This window comes from Ciconia boyciana, chromosome 6 (genome assembly GCF_034638445.1).
Source record: "Ciconia boyciana chromosome 6, ASM3463844v1, whole genome shotgun sequence".
Classification (NCBI taxonomy): domain Eukaryota; kingdom Metazoa; phylum Chordata; class Aves; order Ciconiiformes; family Ciconiidae; genus Ciconia; species Ciconia boyciana.
The window spans coordinates 38,086,914-38,108,942 of NC_132939.1; positions in this window are offsets into that span (position 1 = coordinate 38,086,914).

Genomic DNA, 22,029 nt, shown 5'->3' on the forward strand with positions numbered 1-22,029 from the left:
GAGAGCACGTTTCCCTACATTTGTCCACATAAATTTTTGCCTTTTTTGTTGCTTCCAAAAAACTGCATAGGGTAGTACATTCAAACAAGTCAAATATTTTTAATTCCTAGAATATTTCCCCTTCGTTCTTTTACTTCTTGTTTTGGCAAGTAAAATATAACTTTTTAATCTTGATTTCTGACATACTCATGACAGTTTGAAATACACTAAGCTAAACTAAAGTAAATAATGTAAAGGGGCCTGCTTTATTATATGAACAAAGATAAAGTCTCTGCTTGAACAGAACACTGAAGCACTCAGATACCATGTTTAAGAGAACAGCCAGCTGGTGAGATTTTATTTGTTTTTAACACTACTATAATGATCCTGACAATAAATCATCATTTCACACATCCAAACAATTATCCTTTCATGCATGCAAAGAATAGAATGGGCTAAAGATGGGCAAAAAAATGTTGCTAGAAGCAGGTCAGCAGCATGTTACTTAAACTCCTTCAAGTGAGAGATCACTTCATTCGTGTAAAGCACTATTAGTCAAAATACTCCTCAAAGATCAGAAACTATGCAGACAGCTTGGAGAGTGATAGGTGGGAGAGTGGGAGTGTTTGCACAGACCTTGTGGTTTCAAATCCTACTTCAGACTAGAACTATTAGTCTTAGGTTAATGAAAAGAGTTGTCCAACCCTCTGTCTTCAACATTATTGTTTCAAGAGCTGACTCCCGCACAGCTCCAAATGCAGTACCAACACCTATCGACATAATTGAAAGTCTCCCACCCTTGAAGAATGGAGTCAACATTAGCAGAAGAGTCACAGAAATTGATAAAGAAGTTCCATAAACATGATGATAAACTTCTGGAACTCCCGCTAGACATTACTGAACAAATGCAACAGAATTGGTAAGCAGCTTCCATGCCCGCCTAAAGACAAGTAGGTCTGAACTTGTGGCATTGAGGTTCTCTTCCTTGAAGAGTTTACTTCACCTGAGTCAAGGGTTAATTTCACTCCCATCTAAATAAAGAGAATCCTTTTCCCAAAAGGATATCAAAATAGGTCCAAACGCTGGTCATGGAGGAAAATTCCCTGGAGAGGAAAAGAAAGAACTCCAAATTGCGTGAGCAAAAATAAATTGTTAAAAAACCCCACAATTTAGAAAACTTGACACAATTAAAAGGTTAAAAAAGTGGATTTAGTTCACCTAGAGAATGGATTGAAACAGTCCTCAAACACAAAAAGTTGGTATAAATAGAATGATATTATTGTAACCTCTAGTACATTGCTGCAAAATGAAATATTAAAAAGCTAACAAAAATATTCTATGATGTGAACTTACTCCTGGGACAACGTATCTGGAAGCAAGCTGTTGAGAAATTTCTATTATTAGAGTCTTTTACCAAAAAGTTACTCAAACAACTTTCATAAATGGTAAGAATATCTTCAACCCTCTCTCACAATTGGGTATTCATCTAGGTAACTTTTCATGGTCTGTGTCTCAATTTAATGGCATATAATACATAGTTAAAGCTGAGACCAGGAAGTAAGTATATAATTTCAAATGAGATAACGGAAGGCTAAACCATTTACTTTCTTATGCACTGTTAATCATTCTGGTGGCTTGCACAATCTTGTAACTTCAGCTGTTCTGGATTATCAAAATGGCACTTGCCTGACTCTCTGGGAGCTTCCTCAGGACATGGCCAGACTGGTAGGTAGGAAGGAAGCAAAAACTGAGGTGACCTAAATGTCCTCCTTTCTAGGAATCTCTGGTTCTCCTAACTCCTTTTTCTGAAATAGTCTCTGACTATGTTTTTTTTTTACTCAAAAGGGCCAAGTTTGGTAAGAAGGCTGGACACTGATGTAAAATACTCCCATCTACAGAGTTACATATCACAGGTATAGCTCATGTCGTCCTCAGTCCCATGCTCACAAATCTCCGCGACAATGCCTCCTGGAAGGCAAAACAGCCAAAGTAGCAGTAACTCCAGAATCTATAGAGGGTTTGCACCTCTAATTTTAATTCACTCAAATAATAGTACCTGGAAGAAAAAAACGGTTCACCTGACAGCCTGCTGCCACAGGGACATTAGGACATTTTCAGTCAAGCTCCACCAGTTCAATTGGTTAGTCTTGATTAAATTTCTCTCAGTTACCCAGAAAAAGCTTCAAAACTGTTCTCTCTCCAAAACAGTAACAAAGAATGGGTATCTCTAAGACTTTCTGTGAAATTAAGGGATGCTATTTTTTTCCTTCCCTTTTTTTGAGCTAAAAAAATGTGTATGGAGAAAGAGTACTTACATTTTTTTTCTTCAAAATTAATTAAAACAAAGTTATTAAGAACATGATAGGAAAAGTGCAATTGTCATCTCAAAATGTATGCTGACAAATTTGGAGAATAAATTAAATCTCTAATAGAGAAATGTTAGTCCTGCTTTCAATGTAAGTGTCAATGCAGCCTTACTTACAGGGACTCTTCTGATGCTTCCACGATGTGTCATTCAATGCTCAAAAGTACAATGATTTGTTTGTATTCTTGAAGAGAGATACACAAAACAATTCTGAAGTCCTATTTTACTAATATATGGTAATAAAAATGAAATATTAATAATATAGTCAACTGTACTATAGATATGAAAAGAAGTGCATACCTAAAACTTGTACCTATAATACTCTGTTGCCAGTAATATTACAGTTCAGTTTTGGCAGCTACATTTGTTATTTTTCAGGCAAAGTTGGCAACAACTCAAAGTCATGGAAACATTGGGCAAACTCCAGCAGCCCTTTCTTAGGCAAGATGTCTATTTAAATACAAGATTTAACCTACCTTTTTATAGGATAAAAATGGATTACCTGGACGAATGGAGGATCTTAAACTTCCTGCAAAATAGGATAGTCTTCTCGTTTGCACTATTTAATGTTTTGATTTCCCATTCATTGCTGAGGCTGTAATGAACATCAGTTGTTACATGGTGGCTCAGCTCCAACATAAATCATTTAACCTCCCCCTCTTTATTGATTTATATTAGCATTTATAGATGGCACTCATTGTCTTTATAGAGCCTGGGATCTCACAGTAATTAAGTTCAAATTTAAAATAAACAATGATATCCAATATGGGTTGTTGAAATATCCTGCAAGGTTTCTTGCCTAATGCCTACATTCAGTTTAGACCTCATCTCATTGCCATTCTAAAAATTCTAACTAGGCAAACCAAATGAAACCAAACAAATAATCACAGCAAAAAAGAACAGCAGGGAAGGCATGTATTCAGTCTTGAAATGACTATGGAATGGGTTTGTCAAAATTATAGTGTCAATATTGTATCAAATGTCACTCTTTTTTTTGCAGTGGTATTGTATGTAAGCTTATCTAGCTCAGTGGTATCTTTCTCCTGAAAATATTTTAATCGTAACTGGAGAACATTGTATTATACTGTCTTATTTCCAAGTCCTCCATGCTCTTGGATGCATGGTAAGTTATTATTTTCTTTTGCTCTCAAGACAAATTTATACCTTACTTAGAGTATATTCATGTAATTCTCAATTAATTCTGTTGATTTAAGACCAGAACTAACTTTAATGGTAAATGGTAAGAACTCTGTACAGTAGCATAAATATGGACTGGGATGAGAAAACTTTTGTCCAAGCCATGAATGGCAAACTTCACACGCTGCAGGAAGAAAAACCAGGACTGCAGTTGTTCTTTGTTAATTGGAACTCTGCTAAATTATTTTTCTTCTTTCATAGCAACTATCAAGATATAGGTATCATAAATATTATTTAAATATTATAAATATTACAGAATTATTATAAATATTATTTTTTAAATGGTCCTCAAGAGCATTTTTCTAACTCACATAGAACATGCAAAAGTTAATTCAAATTGGAAGCCTGCACATCACTGAAGCCTTTCAATGAACACTTTCTAATTTAAATTGAAAACCTCAACTGGATGTATTCTGACAATTTAAAAAAATGTGGGAAGCAACCACAGCTGCAGTTAAGCCTTAAAACACTTGTCTAAAAATAATATGATATCTGACTCTCCTGCCCATAAATCTAGCCCAAGCCCTACGCCTGGACAGAAATTTCTGTCAAGTGACATGCTGAAAGTTGGAAATACTAAGTGGGAGAGAGTTCCCATATCAGCCCACAGTGCTTCTATGGCTTGGCAACCTCTTTGCAGCCCCACTCTTTTCATGGGTCTCATATCTTTTGCTCCCCCTGTAGCCCTAGCCCTGTGCCTAACCCTAAGCATGGGTGGGCAATTCTGTAGTGGGACATGCTTGTGAAAAGGATGCAAGTAGGAGAATTCTCAAAGAAGCCCCCACTTTTCTTCCTTGACCTTTTTGCAGCACTGCTCTTCCTACAGGTCCATATCTCTGTCAGGGAACAATAAAGGTAGTTCCTGCTTAGCAGGGGAAGGGGAATTTGGGAGCCAAGCATCACAGCATGGCAGGCAGAAGCCATGGTCTCACCAACAAAAGGGCTTAGTCCTGTCATACATGAACAAGCCAGGAAGTCAGCCCATGGGTCAGGGTCAGAGTCCAGACCAACAGGGTACAAGCCCAGGCATGGCTGCAAAGTAGCTGCAACACAGTCCAGGCATAAGCCAAGTGTGAGAGCCACTGCTTAATGCAGCTGCAAGCGAAGGAGGTAGGAATGGATGGCCAGGCCCAAAGAGTGGTGGTGAATGGAGTTTACTCCAGTTGGCGGCCGGTCACAAGCGGTGTTCCCCAGGGCTCTGTGTTGGGGCCAGTCCTGTTTAATATCTTTATCATAATGATCTGGACGAGGGGATTAAGCGCACCCTCAGTAAGTTTGCAGATGACACCAAGTTGTGCGAGAGTGTTGATCTGCTTGAGGGTAGGAAGGCTCTACAGAGGGACCTGGACAGGCTGGATCGATGGGCTGGGGCCAATTGTATGAGGTTCAGCAAGGCTAAGTGCCAGGTCCTGCACATGGGTCACAACAACCCCATGCAATGCTACAGGCTTGGGGAAGAGTGGCTAGAAAGCTGCTCGATGGAAAAGGACCTGGGAGTGTTGGTCAACAGCCAGCTGAACATGAGCCAGCAGTGTGCCCAGGTGGCCAAGAAAGCCAACGGCGTCCTGGCTTGTATCAGAGATAGCGTGGCCAGCAGGACTAGGGAAGTGATTGTGCCCCTGTACTCGGCACTGGTGAGGCCGCACCTCGAATACTGTGTTCAGTTTTGGGCCCCTCACTACAAGAGAGACATTGAGGTGCTGGAGCGTGTCCAGAGAAGGGCAACGAAGCTGGTGAAGGGTCTGGAGCACAAGTCCTGTGAGGAGCGGCTGAGGGAACTGGGGTTGTTTAGTCTGGAGAAGCAGAGGCTGAGGGGAGACCTTATCACTCTCTACAGCTACCTGAAAGGAGGTTGTAGAGAGGTGGGGGTCGGTCTCTTCTCCCAGGTAACAAGTGATAGGATGAGAGGAAACTGCCTCAAGTTGCACCAGAAGAGGTTTAGACTGGATATTAGGAAATTTTACTTCACCGAAAGGGTTATCAAGCATTGGAACAGGCTGCCCAGTGAAGTGGTTGAGTCACCATCCCTGGAAGTATTTAAAAGACGCTTGGATGAGGTGCTTAGGGACATGGTGTAGCGGTGGTCTTGGTAGTGTTAGGTGTATGGTGGGACTCGATGATCTTAAAGGTCTTTTCCAACCTATAGGATTCTGTGATTCTGTGAATCCCTGCTGCAGCTTGTTCCAGCTCTTCCTTGGAGAACTCCAATAAATAGATATAGAATACATATAGGAATCTAGAAAAATACAGAATATACAGACTATAAGAGTTCTGTAATTGCTAAGATTATTGAGCAGAGAATGACAGAAATCCTCAAAGCATTCTTTTGAAAGTGCCAGGTGAATACATCGAACAAAGCCTATGATTTTGTATGACATATTCCTGATGTGAGGGGAAAGAAAAATACATGGATATCAGTAACAAAACTTCTATTAAGCTCACTTGTTTCAGGATCAAGTCCTACATAGCAAAAGTTTAATTAAAAAAAAAGGTGCAAGAGGGTTTTTTGCTTCATTTGGCGTGCCTGACAGAGCAGTCAAGAAGAAAAAAGTGGCAGCCAGAAGAGAAAAAAAAGTCAAACTACTTCTCATATGTTAGTAAACAGAGTGATTTCAGAATGGACGTTATAGAGGATGAAGGGAGAAATTGTATGATGGACTTACAGAAAGAAAAAAACAAACAGTAAAGAGACATTAAGGACAACTTCCTTTGGTCCCTGCTATGAGAATCTGAGACATGGACTGATGTTCACAGACAAATTTCAAAAATATTTAATTACCACACACATATCCAGACCTCACTTTCAGAGAAGATAGTGACACCAGCAGTATGCATACATATAAAACCACATCTGTTAGTAATACACTATTTTTCATAGTGTGTTTCTACTGCTGGACCCTTACTGCCTGCATTCAGTTGATATCTCAGTGTGCGATGCACAAGCTGAGAGTCAGACCCCCAAAAAGGTACCTGTTCAGAAGACAGACATACAGTGGTTACCTTGGCAACAGACACACGTGAAAGCTCTCAGAAGAGCTTTTTTCTCACATATTAATTTTTTCTGCTCAGAGTGTTGATTCATATGTATATGTAGGTTCAGGCTACAAACTTTATCTCTCAAACTACAGCTGCACAGTTTCAACTCTGTCTTTTATTATTTTCTGCTTTCCAGCAGCTTATGATGAACAATTTACTGATGAATGGAGAGACTGGTATCTGGCAGGGCATGCAGCTCCACTAGAAATATCCAAATCTCTGCTGAAACTTTACAGATCATTTACATGAACTTTTGAAGTAGGAAAAAGGTTTATATTACTAGTGAAGAGAAGCCTATATACAATCGCACATGGAGAACTGCCTAAATAAGAAACCCCAGATTGAATCTTCCCAAACTTTTGGACCAAATATACATGTACATGCATGCTTAATATATATAGCCATATTACTTGTTAGAGTTGAGTACCAGTTACTAGTATAATTGTTAAGTACTAGCACCCCTGTTTCACAGGCACAGAGAATGACCCCAAACGTGTAATATAAGTTATGTTACTTGAAATCTCCTCATTTTGGAATCAATTTTGAATCAGCCTCATTTGGAATCAATTTTGAGTGTTATAAATTGCTGCCTTATTAGAGCAAAAATTTATAACTCATCTGCAAACATCATATAAGCAGTCTGTTTTAAACAATGGATTGTATATCTTATCATGTATTAATATTAGTATAATCAGAAATTATGAGATAGAAGAAATGTGTTCATTATGCTCCATCAAAAGTCCAATTAGGTACAAGTTTGGAAGGTCACTTTTCTCATTTAGGCCCCTTACAGTTCTTTCTCCAACTTAGCTCATGCTAGATTGGTTGGACATGATTATGCTCTTCTTCACATTTTACACAGACACAGCTATTTCATTTTCACTGGTATAATAACTGGTCTAGGAGCAAATCTAAAGGCCATTGCATTTATTTGGCGATCTTACCAGTGTTCTCAGTGAGTGAAGAATCAGTTTACATGATACCTATTCCCTTTATTTCATCCCCCTAGCAGAAATAATACCTTGAGACGCTAGTGGCCTTTTCAGCTTTGGAAGGGACTTGTATTTATCTTTCAGAACCAGAATCAGAAGCTTTTTGTGTGCCTTTACCTCTGGGCTGCTGATACTGGTAGCTGATGGTGCTAGTAGACCTCATCCTATGTGGGACATAAAACCAGTATCTCCCACCAATTCTCATATAAGACCACTGAGGGTGTAAACCAGGACCTGTTGTATTAATGGAAAGGTTCCTGCATTTTAGCTGGCTTTGACATAAGTTTTCTACTTCTGCAGTTTCTACTGATTCATTACACTAACTAGGATGCTTTTTTTTTCTGTCAGTACAGGTGAAAATATAGAAAAAGGAATACTGTCTTCTTTATAAGTGACTATTATTTGTAATGGAAAATATCAGAAATGCAAAACTGTTTTCAAAGTAATAGAGCTTGAAATAACAAGTATTTGACAGGGCTGTTCTGCAACTATTCACTTTGTTTTGAATTCTTAGTTCTCTCCTTGTCTCCTTCTGTATCAAATTTTTTTTTAAGTCTTCGTTACTAAGTTGTAAACCTGGCCTCTATAGTGTTTCTGCTCTGTTTTATTTTCCAGCACAATAACTATGCTACTGTAGAGGAAGGCTAAATGTGAAGGATAGGTAATAATTTGTCAGTGTTTCAAGCAGAATTCAGGGACATTTCAAAATGTTTTTTGTGATTTGGGCTTCCAACTTTAAAATGTGATGTATAATTGACATTTTGATACTTCGAGGCCATGGTGTATTCTCACACTTCCATGAAAAAAAAACCCAACTTGCTGACACAATCAGGAAACAGATGGTGACGAAGATCTTGTATTTAATATGCCAATCATTATGCTTTACTTGCATATTATCATCTCATTCATGAGGCCACTATATGAAGGAATTTTGCTATGCCTCTGCAAATCAATCAAGAAGTCTTTTAATATGTTTTTTAAATATAATTTAGGTCTTTCTTATCCTTTATATGTTTCATTATATTTGGGGTGGAGTGTTTATGCAAATTTATTACACATGAAAAAATGCTTTGACAATCCCGTGGCTAGAATAGATGTCAGCAATGAAATATTCACTATAGATAGCTTCAGTAGAGAGACCAAGAAATGACTTGGCAACTGAAGTATCCACATTTTCCATACTTTGCTGTGGTCCTTAATCCAAAGGCAGTGACATAGTAAGACACTATGAAGGATGATGTCGAGTAGGAGGATGGATTTTGTAATGTGGCCTCATATCTACTAAGACCTGGACTTCAGTCAAAATTTCTGCTCAAGAAAACCGCAGATGGCAGATTACCAATACATTTCAGTTAGAGCTAGCACTGGATATGAAATCACTGAGTACCTGAGCCAAGCAAACCTCTTCTTCAGCTCTGAAAATAGGCATTTTCCTTGGAGCGTGTCTGACTCAGAGTCTCACCATATAGGAGTGAGTTCATCCACTCACAAACTGAGCAAGGACCCTCCTTGGACAGACTGAGGTCCTCTGAAGATGTTTTAGCCCATTATTGCAAGTGGAGAGAAAAAGCTGGTTCTTTGTCCTTTATTTCTATCCTGCAATGTCCAGAGAAAGCTTCTTCCTTTATAAGTGCCAAACATTCACATTTAGAGGGAGTTGGGGTATAGTTAGCACCATTTTTTTCTGTCTCACTCCTACTCTATCTGTAGGTTCCCCAGCTTCTAAAGTGTATCTCTTTCCATTTAAAGAAGTAAAAAAATATTTCTGGTTCTCTGCAAAAGGAACACCACAAGCAAGAGGACACAGCATTTAGCTTGACTACTTACAAGTGCCTCGTTAGCTGGGATAGAACATGCCTCTGACCTGGGTATAGTTAGGTAGTTATTTGAAAACTTACATATTCCTCCTGAAGTGGATGGAAATATACACTGGCTTTCAGCTTGTATGAGATGTGTGGAGAAGAGGGAGAATGGTTTTGTGCTGAAACTTAGAAAAGAAACTTTCTGGAGGAGAAAAAGGAATTTTACGCCATTGTTCAACACAATCCAATGCCATTCCAGGCACAGTACACTTCAGTAGCTATTTTCATGAGACAAGTGTCATAAGAGACAAGGTGGTCCTAAGTGCAAGGAAAGTGAGCCTATGTTTCTTTCATACATGTCACAACACAGAGTTTATGGCAGCCTTTCAGCATATCACTCTTTCTTTCCCCCTCTAATTCCCCTTTCCTAATCTCCAGCCATTTCAGACTACTTGCAATGTGCTCTGTTAGACCAGATCTTCACTGACTCGTAACTGGGAGTTCTCTGTCATCCCCATTTTGTTCTATTCCCTTCATTGTCTGGCATTCTTCATTTAGCTTGTCCAAGCAGGTTTGTGGTTTACGAAACCAGAAATCCTCGAAGTTGCACTTCTGTGTTCCTTTTAATTGGTTAAGAAAAAAAAAATAGAAACCCAGAACCCCACCAAGCCAAATACAGCATTGTGTAACAGTTGAGCTGTTCTTAAACACAGGGTCAGATTTATTGTTTATTTCATTACTTATCAAAGACAGTGGCTTACACACCTTGCGCTATCTAGACAGCAGTCTCGGGGTGTCAAAAGTCAAGTTTACATCAGCTCTTGACTTTATCCAGGCTCTATGATGTACAATGTCACTGTAACAGAGCACTTCCCCTTTGTTCTGGGGGAACTTGATTCATAATGAGCCCATCTAGGGTGTACTCAGACTGTGATAAAGAGCTCTACACAGAGGCTCCTATTTTAGAGAAACAGGTGTTGGCTTTGATTAGAGAAAAATGACATCATCCAAGGGAGAGGAGAAAAAAAAGCAAAGGGAAAGGAAGGCAAAAATAGAAAAAAGTGGCAACCAGACACAAATACATTTGCACATATAAAGCTGTTCTAATGAGAGCCAAATTGATTTGACATTCAGTGGCAGTTTGAAGCCAAAAAAAGCAAAGCAGCCTACAAAAGGCCCAGCTCATTGTTTATGGAGTGTCATACTTCATCATCTGTGAGACCAATAACAGTGATGGGAAGACCTTTAAAAGCAGGGAGTTTGCACAGAATGGCTGTGTGGATACCGCTGATGTCAGATCCAATAGAATGATTGTGAGCTATTTCCTGAATTGAAATCATGTTTGTCAGATGAAGTAGATGCTCTCTACAGATTATATCTTTGAGAAGAGGATTTGGTACATTGTTACAATTCTTGGCTGATTTCTCCTAGGCAGGCACAGCCACAATACTTACCCTATGATGGGTACTGATCATCAAACTGCCCTGAAGAAAAAACGTAGAAGAGAAAAAATTACATAACATGCAAATGCAGCTTCCAGTACATGAAAATTAATCTCTTTATGAAAAATAACTTTGCACAAAATCATGTAAATTAATGTAGGCACCCCTTTCATCATCCTTATTTTCATAGGTAACTTTGTAAATATTTTTACAAACACAATTTTTTACATTTTCATTAAAATAGTGGACCCCTGATATTAGTAGACTGTAGAATATATTTCGTCCATCTCTGCTTTCAGTTAGAACACCTGGTGAGGAGTGACATGTTTATCAAATGTTGGTGAATGCCAACATGAATTAAATAAGCCTTCAAAAAAACGTGAGATGCTATAGCCTTGTACAGGAAAGGATATGTGTAGAAAGCAGTCTCTCTCTTTCTGCCTTCTAGCTGTGAGCTCAATCTAGATATCACAATATTGATATTAAATTCTGATACTAATGTTTGTTTAGATTTCACCAGAAAATCTGTTTCTTTCTTGGGGGAAAATTCAGGAATTTCAGCCTCCTGGGTCTCAATTCTCTAATGACTCACTGGAATACAAATAGACAGTGATCTCAAATTAGCAAGTCTTTAATCACATTTTACATATAGTATCTAGTGTGGCTTCATAACTCAAAAAGCACTATCAGGGTGACCAAACTTATAATGGACGGCACAAGTACAGACAAAAAAATTAAGAGAGACAAGGTACATGGAGGTAGGTCTAAGTAAATAAATGAAACATTTTCTTTCATTCACATTAAAACCAAAAATCAGTTTAACCTTTTTTTGTGAACCTTCCATTCTGTTTCTTGTACATATTTGAGTCTGTGAGTTTATTAGCATGACCACCCACCAAAATAAATAGATCAGTAGGTCAAAATGTTTAAATATTCACAAAAAGACAACATTACATCTATATTAAATATCGTATTCTGTGACATATGAAGACAGTGTACATTGGTTATGAATTATGTATGCAGATATAATTCCTGCTGTGTTAGCTTTATGTTGTAAATCATATGATTGAGTCTCTTTTGTCATGTTTAGGAGAATTATAAGCCACACTGGAATAAATACAAATATTGAATACTACAAGATAGGTTTCTAAATTCACTCTGTGATAGTACCTAGAGATGCAAGGCCATATCTATTCTACCACAGCCTTGCTATCAAACCTGACTTCAGCTTGCAGGAGAAATGGGGTTGCTCTGTGTCTAACGCCCACTGGTTTAGTAGTCAGTCTGAAGTCCTGCAGTCATGGCATTTAATTCTATTGAATTAAATATTAAAATGCAGTCAGCATGATAAGCCCTTCAACAAGTGGATTTCACTTTTCTCAGGCTGTAAGTGTTCTCATGGATAATTGTGTTGTAGAAAAAGTAAACAGGAAATCAGTTACTGAAGACTGAAGAAATGAATTGCTACCAAATTTTGTTAAAACATTTAAAATGTTACCTTTTAGGATTCAGTGGCAGAATTATAACACCACAGAAGTGAATGTGAGCAATTTACATTTCCCTTAGAGCTATTGTTTCACACTGTCTGAAGATTCAGGCTATGTCTTTCACTGCTGAGAAACGATGTATTTTATATCAAGCAATGTAAACTTTTATAAATTAGTGAAAACAAGGAAAAGACAAATTCCACTTTAATGTAGCTAGTCAAGGTTAACCTCAGGCCCACATCTGCCATTATATTGACAAAATATAAAGTGAAATCACATGATGTTAACAATGAAAATATAGCCTTTGCAAGAGAACACTGTATTAATTACCTGCTGCTCGCATCGGAATCTTCCCTCCACAGTTCTACACTCACAAAGTCTGAAAATACCTTGCATTTTGGTTTTGTATTTCCTTCCACATCTGTGAAAAGTGATAGTTTTTATATGAAATTCTTCTGAAAAAGAGAGAACCAAAGTAAGTAGGGTCAATGTATAAACTTTTGCACGTATATTAAAAAAAAATAATTTATTGGTACAAATTACAATGAATTATTTATATTAGTTACAGTCAACATATTTTTTTCACTTAGTCACTGTCTGCTTTCTGTGCCATATCAAAAGCAAATATTATTCGTAGAAAAAATTCATAAGTTATCTTGAAGAGTGAATATATCACATTTCTAGTCTGGTCATGGACAATTTATATATCAAAAAAGTGACATTCACAAAATAGTTTTTCAGTTTGATTTTTCCTACCAGACAACCAGGTGTCATTAAGCTGGAAAACTGTTTTCAAGTAGTAGACTTAGGCAGTTGATTCTGCTTAGTTCATCAAAAGGATCAAGGACACCTGATTTGGATGTGCACTTGCCAGGTATGAAACAGCTGTTTCATCTAGCAGAAAGAGCAGACCAAGTCACTAAAAGCTAAAGATAAGTTAAGAAATAAAGATTTTAGTTTTATTTTGTTTTCTTAACACTGAGGGTGATTAACTCCTGGAACAAATTAACTCAGCAAGTGATAATTTCTCCACTGCCTGTACCTGTAATATCTGCAGCAGAAATGGATTTATTTTTTCCCCTGAAAGACATGCTTAACTAATCCAAAGCTGGCTCAAAATTCATTGCCAGAGATAAAGGTGTGGGAACTCCCCCTCTCTGATAACTTCTACTAAGTGTGTAACTTTGGATAGCACTTCCTTGCCAGTAGGGTTTGGATAGTTTAGATAGATGGCTCCTGGGTGGTGCCTGGCACAAGTTACTTGGCTCGCGAAAAGGACATAAGATAAAATTTTATGTGCTTGTGTTATATGAAGATCTAATAGTCTGGATAACCTAGGGATTTCTCTAGTCTTAAAATTGACAAGTTTGTATTACTATCTCTAGGGCATATAAGTACACACAAGAACAGAATGAAACGCTACAGGAGTGAAAATATTCCTCTAATCTATTCCAAAAGTGGTTCTTTAGATTTTTAGCCCCTTAACTTATTCAGCCTTATCTGCAATATTGTAGTGAAAATAATTTTATTTGCATTCTTTTTAATTCCAGTGTCCACAATCTGTTTACTTACATTCCATACAGCTAAGTCTGACTGTACCACATTTTATTTCATTTACCTAGCTTCAGCTGAATTGCTTAGTAAATTCCTGCCTGCTACTCCTTTCACAGCTCAGTAGAGTCACTGAGCCTGCACAGGCGCTGCTAAACATGTTCTGAAGAAGACTGGGTTAAACAGATATACTGAAAGCCTCATTGACACAGGTAATCTTTACTGCTGATGGCAAAAAGACTATAGGATGGCATTAAAAAAAACATGGTAGAATTTACACATAGGTAACTAAGAGAATTGATGCTGGGCTTGTAAACAGGACAGGTTAAATACAGACACTAAGATAATAGCAAGCAGTTATACACATTTTCAGCATAAACCTTCAGTGTAAAAAAATCTCTTGTGAAGAAAGTGTGACTACTGACTACAAGCTCTACTCCTTAGAGATTGGTTATTTTTTAAAGAAAAAATTTTCTCCTGCTTGGGAATCTAGTAACAAATTATTTTCAAGAGGAAGGACAGAAAGACAATAGGAGTTATCCCGGAAGAAAGCTAAAATGCAAGTCCCTGTTTCCTTGTCTGTCCTACCACTCTGTATGCCACTCTCTTGTTATGGTGGGGTGTTTGGAGGCATATTCTCTAAAACAGTTCCCAGCCAGATAACCTTCACTCATGCCAAACTCTTCATTTTAAAGCTGTGAGTTCCCTAACAGGGTAGACTTAGCCATCCTTGCACAAAACCATGGGAGGCTCCAAGATGTCTCCTATATGTCATTAAACACACCTGTTCACTCAAAAGGCTCTTTCTAAGTAGTGATACCAGGTCTACCTGTGCAGCTGGAAATGACTGGAGATCAAACTGTGCTGCAGCAACTTGCAAAAGTTGAAAATGAGTAGTTCCTAGGAAGTCATGTTGCAAGAAGTTCATATTACATCTGTTTCCAAGAGATACACAGACACAGTTCATGCACTGTTACAAGCCCATCAGTTTATTGAAAGGAAATGCATATACCTATAGTATAGCACATACATCTTCTGTGCAGGCTTTCACTAACAGAAAGTGATTTGCATACATATCTCCAAAACCATGGTTTTAACATGCTGCCTTACAGTGTTTAACTACAATGTAAAAACTGAATGCAGTTCAGTGGCTATCTTTGTAGTTCAGAGTGGAAACCTAACTTAGATGCTCTGAAACATCTCATATTTCTGGACATGTGTCGTGGTTTAACCCCAGCCGGCAACCTAAGCCCCACACAGCCGCTTGCTCACTCCCCCACGGTGGGATGGGGGAGAGAATCGGAACAGTAAAAGTGAGAAAACTCGTAGGTTGAGATAGAGACAGTTTAATAGGCAAAGCAAAAGCTGCACACACAAGCAAAGCAAAGCAAGGAATTAATTCACTCCTTCCCATGGGCAGGCAGGTGTTCAGCCATCTCCAGGAAAGCAGGGCTCCATCATGCGTAACGGTTACTTGGGAAGACAAACGCCATCACTCCGAATGTCCCCCCCTTCCTTCTTCTTCCCCAGCTTCATATACTGAGCATGATGCCATATGGTATGGAATAGCCCTCTGGTCAGTTGGGGTCAGCTGTCCCAGCTGTGTCCCCTCCCAACTCCTTGTGCCCCCCCAGCCTCCTCGCTGGTGGGGTGGGGTGAGGAGCAGAAAAGGCCTTGACTCTGTGCAAGCACTGCTCAGCAATAACGAAAACATCCCTGTGTTATCAACACTGTTTCCAGCACAAATCCAAAACATAGCCCCATATTAGTTACTGTGAAGAAAATTAACTCTACCCCAGCCAAAACCAGCACAACATGTCTGAAGTTGGAAGAATGTGGCTACCTTTTTGAGGAAAAAAATGGGAAAAATCATTGAAGACAATGGGAGAAAAAATATTTTTATTTCAAAATAATTAATTGTATGCCATCCTTTGTGTATTGCAGAATTTTTCTTGCTCTGAAAACCAAGTGATTTTTATTTGGTAGTCATCCTGAACGTGACTGTTAGAAGAAAAAGCTTAAAACCAGGCATGTCAAATCCCTTTTCATAAGGAACCTGCAGCATAGAAAACTTTGCATTATATTTATAAAAGAATGAATATGCAAAGTGTGAGAATGTCTTCTGGCAAGATACCTGAACTATAATAAAACTGATATCTACAAGAAAATGTTCCACTAACAGTAGGGACCAGTGAGAAAAGGTATTTTATTCCTGGCCCTGCCTGTGCAAAGATGAGTAGTATTCTCAGATCTATGAAAGCACAAAACAGAAAACAAAGAGAAAACAACCCTGCACTTGTAACCAAATCTGCTTCTTGTATTTTATCAGCAGCAATAACTATTTGACAACTGGGTTTTAGTTAATCATTTCATTAGTAAACAAAAAACCCAAATATCATCAAACTAGATAAAGATAGATTGCTCTTTATGGAGCAATTTCTGGTGCTAATAGAAGTAAAACAGTGTGGTTTTACTTTACAGCACCCTCCCCCAGCTTCTTTCCTCCATTGCTTTATTTCAGCCACTGAAGTAAGAGGATATGAAAAGGAATACATCTGGAAAGAGACTGGTTCAGTAAAAAGCTGTTTTCTTATGCAGCTACTATTTTATTGTGGAACTACATTAAAAAACTAAAATGGAAAATAAGGCAGTTTTGCAGCAGGTATTGTATAAGCAAACATACCTTTATTTTCCACATACTATGCGAAAGCAACTTGAGTATCTTTTGGTCAAGTGTGAAATGCTGTTACTAAATGGAAGTAACTTAGGTTCATCAGGGTTTCTTCTCCCCTCTAATTCATTGCAAGTTTGCTTTTGTTTATGAAAATAGATTTGATCAGCTAATCAGAGCGTAGAGGTAGTGTTCACTCATTCAGCGATATTCGGCAGTTTTTATTCACTTTTATACTTCATTGCATTTTCACTCTTGGAAACTCATTTACATAATCTCCGTATGGTCATTTCACAGTAACTGTATGTGACTCTGGATATGCCAGCTAATAATTACCCTAAGCTATCTGAGAATACCTAACTACATAGTGACTATACAGTTATTTCTTGAGACTCAAACTCTAGATTGAAAGTCCTCTGACTGGTCCAATACTATGAAATGTCAAGCTGTTTACCAACAACAAAGACTGTGCCTCTGCTTCTCAGCTCCTGCAGCTGAAGCAGAAAATGCCAGTGTTTACTTAAAGAAGAAGGGGAGAAAAAAACCTCTCCTTCCTCGATGCTTGGTCCTGTGGCTGGTGGAGTGAATAGTAGTTTTTGTCATTGATTTCAATGGGAATTGACTCTGACTCTCTTTCTCATCCTTTTTATGCCCCGTCCTCTCACACTTCAGGAAAATACTTTATTTACACAGTAATTGTCATAAAACTGTAATTTCTGTAGACGAGATTCTGCTGTATTTCCTTATCTACTGGCTTAGTTTAGGTTTCCCATCATCTCTCACACAAAGCCGTGATGTACATGTCTGTATATCTGAACATGTAATTCCGCTAGAAAAATAAGAGAGGAAGCAAGAATTTTCCCTTGGAACTTTTGTAGGCCAAAATCTGCAGGTATTTTTACCATAGCATCCCAGCCTCCCTGAGCTTTGGCCACTACTTTCCAGCATTACTGTGACACAAGATGGTTTATCATGAGACTGCTTCCTTTTTGTCAGAGTAGAGTTTGGATTAAATGACTATGGAAAGGGGCAAAGGCAAATTATGAAAGGCAGGACTTTCCTCCCCTTCCTCCTTAGCAATTGAATTAAAAAATGCCACTGACTTTAATCACCAGTTACAGGGTATTGAATTGTACAGGGTTTTAGAATTTGGCAGAAGAGAGGAAAAATTTCTGAATGGGGATAAAGAAAAACACAGAAAAGCCTATATAAAAATGCAGGGGAAAAAAAAAAAGCTGTTTTCTGTGATATTTTACAGAATACGCAGAAATAACATTTGGATAATGATTAAATAATACTGAGAAACTCTACTGTGAAAACAAGGAATTTCTCAGGGTTGTGTATGTGTGTGCTATTTAATTGTTTTGGATTTTTGGTTGAGATTTCTTTTCTTTTCAAAAAGAATGATGTGATCTAAAAAGAGAGGACAAGCTTGGTTCAGTTATAGCTTTCATATAATTACTACAAACTAATGCAAATTAGACTGTAGGTCTGCTCAATGTACATTTCTGTGCTTGCCAAATTATGTTTGGCAGTGTGGTCAAGCAATAACAGATGCACACTGTGCCTAGTTTTCTCGGGCTGTTCAATAATTAGGAGGGCCATGTATTATAATAAACCACATCCCCTTGGCTGAGATTTGGATGCAAATTGCACACTAATTCACTTCCAAGTTTTTTGGAAGCATACCAAAAGACATGAAAATTAGGGAAATATACTATTTACTTCGGGAAATGTGTTTAAAACTCAATAAGGCTCATTTGTAAGCAGTGTTCATCTATTCCATCCTTGTAAAAAAAATTAACAATAAGTTCCCTTTCCTTTACACTATTTAGTTCAGCTCTAGCACAGAGTAGCTAATGTGACACCTCTGCAATGTTCATGGCATCTCTATTATTCTTGTACTGAGAAAGTACAATATAAAAGACAGTTACTGTGCTTTGTATTTCTCTAAGGTATTGCTGAGGTTGAGTGGATGATATCAGTTCAATGAAAGAGTTGAATCACACTGCAATCCAAATTCTTTGCAATCAGTTGAGTTGTAATGGCATGCTGTTTATAGCAGAAAATTTGTCTTTTGAAAAGGCTGAAGATTCTTTACCCTTAGCTATTATACAAAGGCTGAATGGACAGATTTAATGAAAAAAATATTACTTAACGAAGGAAATTCTAGGAAATCCAGCAATGTATTGTAGTTATGTGCGTAGATGTAACTACACCTGTCTCCAAATTCTGGAGAAACAGAAAATGAAAATAATTGAACTTATTGCTACACATATTAACAGGTAGTTATGTTGTCCTGAAAATCGTTTAACAGTGAGCTGCCTTGCAGCAACAGTTAACCCTCTTAAACAGAGAAATATAATGCAACCTGAAAGTGGTGTAATAAGAGATACATCTCTTCTGTTTATTGCATACTAATTGTATTGTGATTGCACCAAAGAGACAGACTCACGGATTAGGACTCCTCTGTACACGGTCTGGACAAATACAGAAAAAAAGGCAGTGAAAATGGCAGAAATGAGAATGCTCTCCTGCAGTATTATTTTAAGTTTTTTGTTTCAAGAAGAGATATCATGGAACACAATTTTGTAAATCTTTCCAAGTATTTTAAATTTTACAGTGATGTTCAAGCAGTTCTTTGCAAGAAGACAATGAGGCAAAACATTGCTTGTCAAAAATATAAAAACCCCTTTCAATATATTCTACACTGCCAGCACAATTTTAGTGACTACTACAGTGTAGTTTTGACATGGATGACTTAGTTGTAAACTAATTCACATGGGCACCAGCAGAAATCTCTATAGTAAAGCAAAAGTCAGTAGATTACTGAAGAAGTATCAACTATTAAAAATTGGATAATACAGAAATACAGGCACAATGACAGTATGCAAGTGTCCTAGGATTAAGACTGTTTTTAGGAGGATAAACCAATGCTGTGACATGCGGCTATGGCTAGACTGCTATGTATGCCAGGTTTACAGAGTTTTATAGTAGGTGGGTTTTAGGTGTTTCTTAGGTGTTTATCCTATTTGGTGGTTGTTGGTATTGCGACTATATCATCATAGACTAACAGAAGAGCAACAAAATTCTTGTTTCCAGCATGATGAACACAGAGTTAACTACACAAAGCACTTTTGGCAAAAGTACTGTTCACTCTGTATGTTGAAATTGAACACAGGCTAAAGACTAAATGTGGAAAAGCAGCTGAAATTGTAAACTCATTTGAATCATTTAAATTAAGGGACTATGAAGCGCTTTAGGTGAATTTTGCAAAAATAACTGGTTAAACAACTTAGCAGCAGATAAGCCTCAACACAGATAAGACCTCCCTAAAACACAATAGTGGAAACAGTCTAAAGTATTTATACATAATGATGTCTCCTGAAAAAAAGATCTAGGCATTACTGTAGACAGCTCAATGAAGAGACTTGTTCAGTGGTGATTAAAAAAGCAAATAAGATGTTAAATTGTGTTAAGAAGGGAATAGAGAATAGAAAAGAGAAGATTACGATTCCATTATATAAATCGATGGCACATTGATTACTGTATTCAGTTAGACATCTTATTTTAAAAAGACACAAATGAGAAGGTGAAATGAAGTACAATGAAAATGACAAAGGTGTTACTTTCATAGTCACTAAATTATGTCAGCCTCCCCAGAAGCACAAGGGACTAAGTGGAAAATGTTAATCCCAATTTGATAGAACCATCCCCAGAAAGCTAGCCCTTTTTCTAACATTTATCAGATGCAAACCAACCCATTTTTTAACATTTATGAGAGGCTGCTTCAGCATGCTGCCAGTGTCAGAGTCAGGAAAATACAATGATGGTATAGAGACGTTTTTGGACTCCAGTCATTCTGTTGTGTACATACTCATCATAGATGCAAAGTATGTGTTAATCCAAATCAACACTTGAGAAATAATGTAATTTCCATTTTTAATGAAGAATCTTTCTCTGAAATTAGTCTTTCCACTTAAACTTCTGGATATCCCTAGCTTGTTGCATTTTCTTGCAAAGGGGGGTTAGGGGGCAACCTGAAGTTTTTGGGGCTTGGGGGTGGTGGTGGTGGGAGTTATTAGTGCTTTTATGTGGATTTTGCTATTCTTTTTATAAAAACAAATTAATTTAGGTCAGAATGTATTAATAATTACTATATTGTTGTGAAGTAATGAGGGTTGTTACATCTTGCCTGAACTGTTCAAGACAGCAGGATATATATGTAGTAGCTTCCCCAGACTTGGAGAAGACCTCTGAAAACGTCAAGTTTGTGCATATCTATGTCTGGTGAAACAATATGTGTGCATGTTAAACATTGAAAATAGTCCAAGAGCTGCCATTAATTTGAATTGATCTGAAATCATTATCTGGAACTGCCAGGAAATTGAAAAATGAGTTATTTCCACAACTCTTATCTGAGATACTCTGTATCTTATGAGGAATGTACAAGAATGTCATCGTCATCGCTGCTGCTAACTTCAATAGAACATTAATTCATTAAATATGAAAGAAAGCACTGACGATAGGGTGCCTCTCCACTCAGAAGAGACTTTGGTAATACAACAAAATCCAGTTATACTCCTTCTCTGTATGTGGGGAACGCAATACATGAAGAAGTTTCTCTGCAGTGTTATTAAGTAAAATAGTCTTCTAATAACATTAAGTAAACTATACATCATTGTGTAAACCTATATAATGATACATGTCTAACAAAACTTTGGATATGGGGCAGACCAAACACATTGTCAATTGTCTTGGTCTTGAAAGCTATGTTCCTTCAGCAGTTGACAGCTTTTGTGATTTTTTCAGTCTATTGTACTAGAGGTGATAGGGTTACACTGGCATGTATTCCCTATCTATTCCCTAGGCTGCCTGCATTTAAAGCTCAATGATGTCTGCAGATTCCTTCTAGTCAGTACTCCTACGCTCCTTATCAGAATTTTCCTAGAATAACATCACCTCTACTGTAGTGTCAGGTGAAAGCCAAGATAAATAAATGAATTTATCTACATTTGATTCATTGTATGACATGTTGACACCATTAAAATGATCATTATGACTTTCTCTTTTCCTTGTCAAAGTGTCCTTCAATAGCCCTGGCAAGTTAGACAGAACTGAAAACGAGGAATATTTTTTAATTAATTGACTATAAGAAATCTTTTCAAAATTCATAGCATTCAAAATTTTCAAAGAAAGATAGGAACATTTATTTTCAAGTATTTTCAGTTGAAAATAACCCATTTTCCCATTAGGCCACTGAAAATTTTGGATTATAAAGTGTTTTGCTGAAAAAATGGAATATGTTTTTTTATTATTAGCATATGTATATTCCTGTTTACTTTCCCGTTCATTTATTTATAAAGCTAGAGCTCAAATTTGCAAAGGTAAGTAGTTGAGTTAGGCACTTAAATACCTCCATACATGTGACAATAAATCTTAGTCAGATCAAGGCTTAAAACCTGTTTTCTGCTGCAGAATAATATATTGGGAATAACATCTGTAGA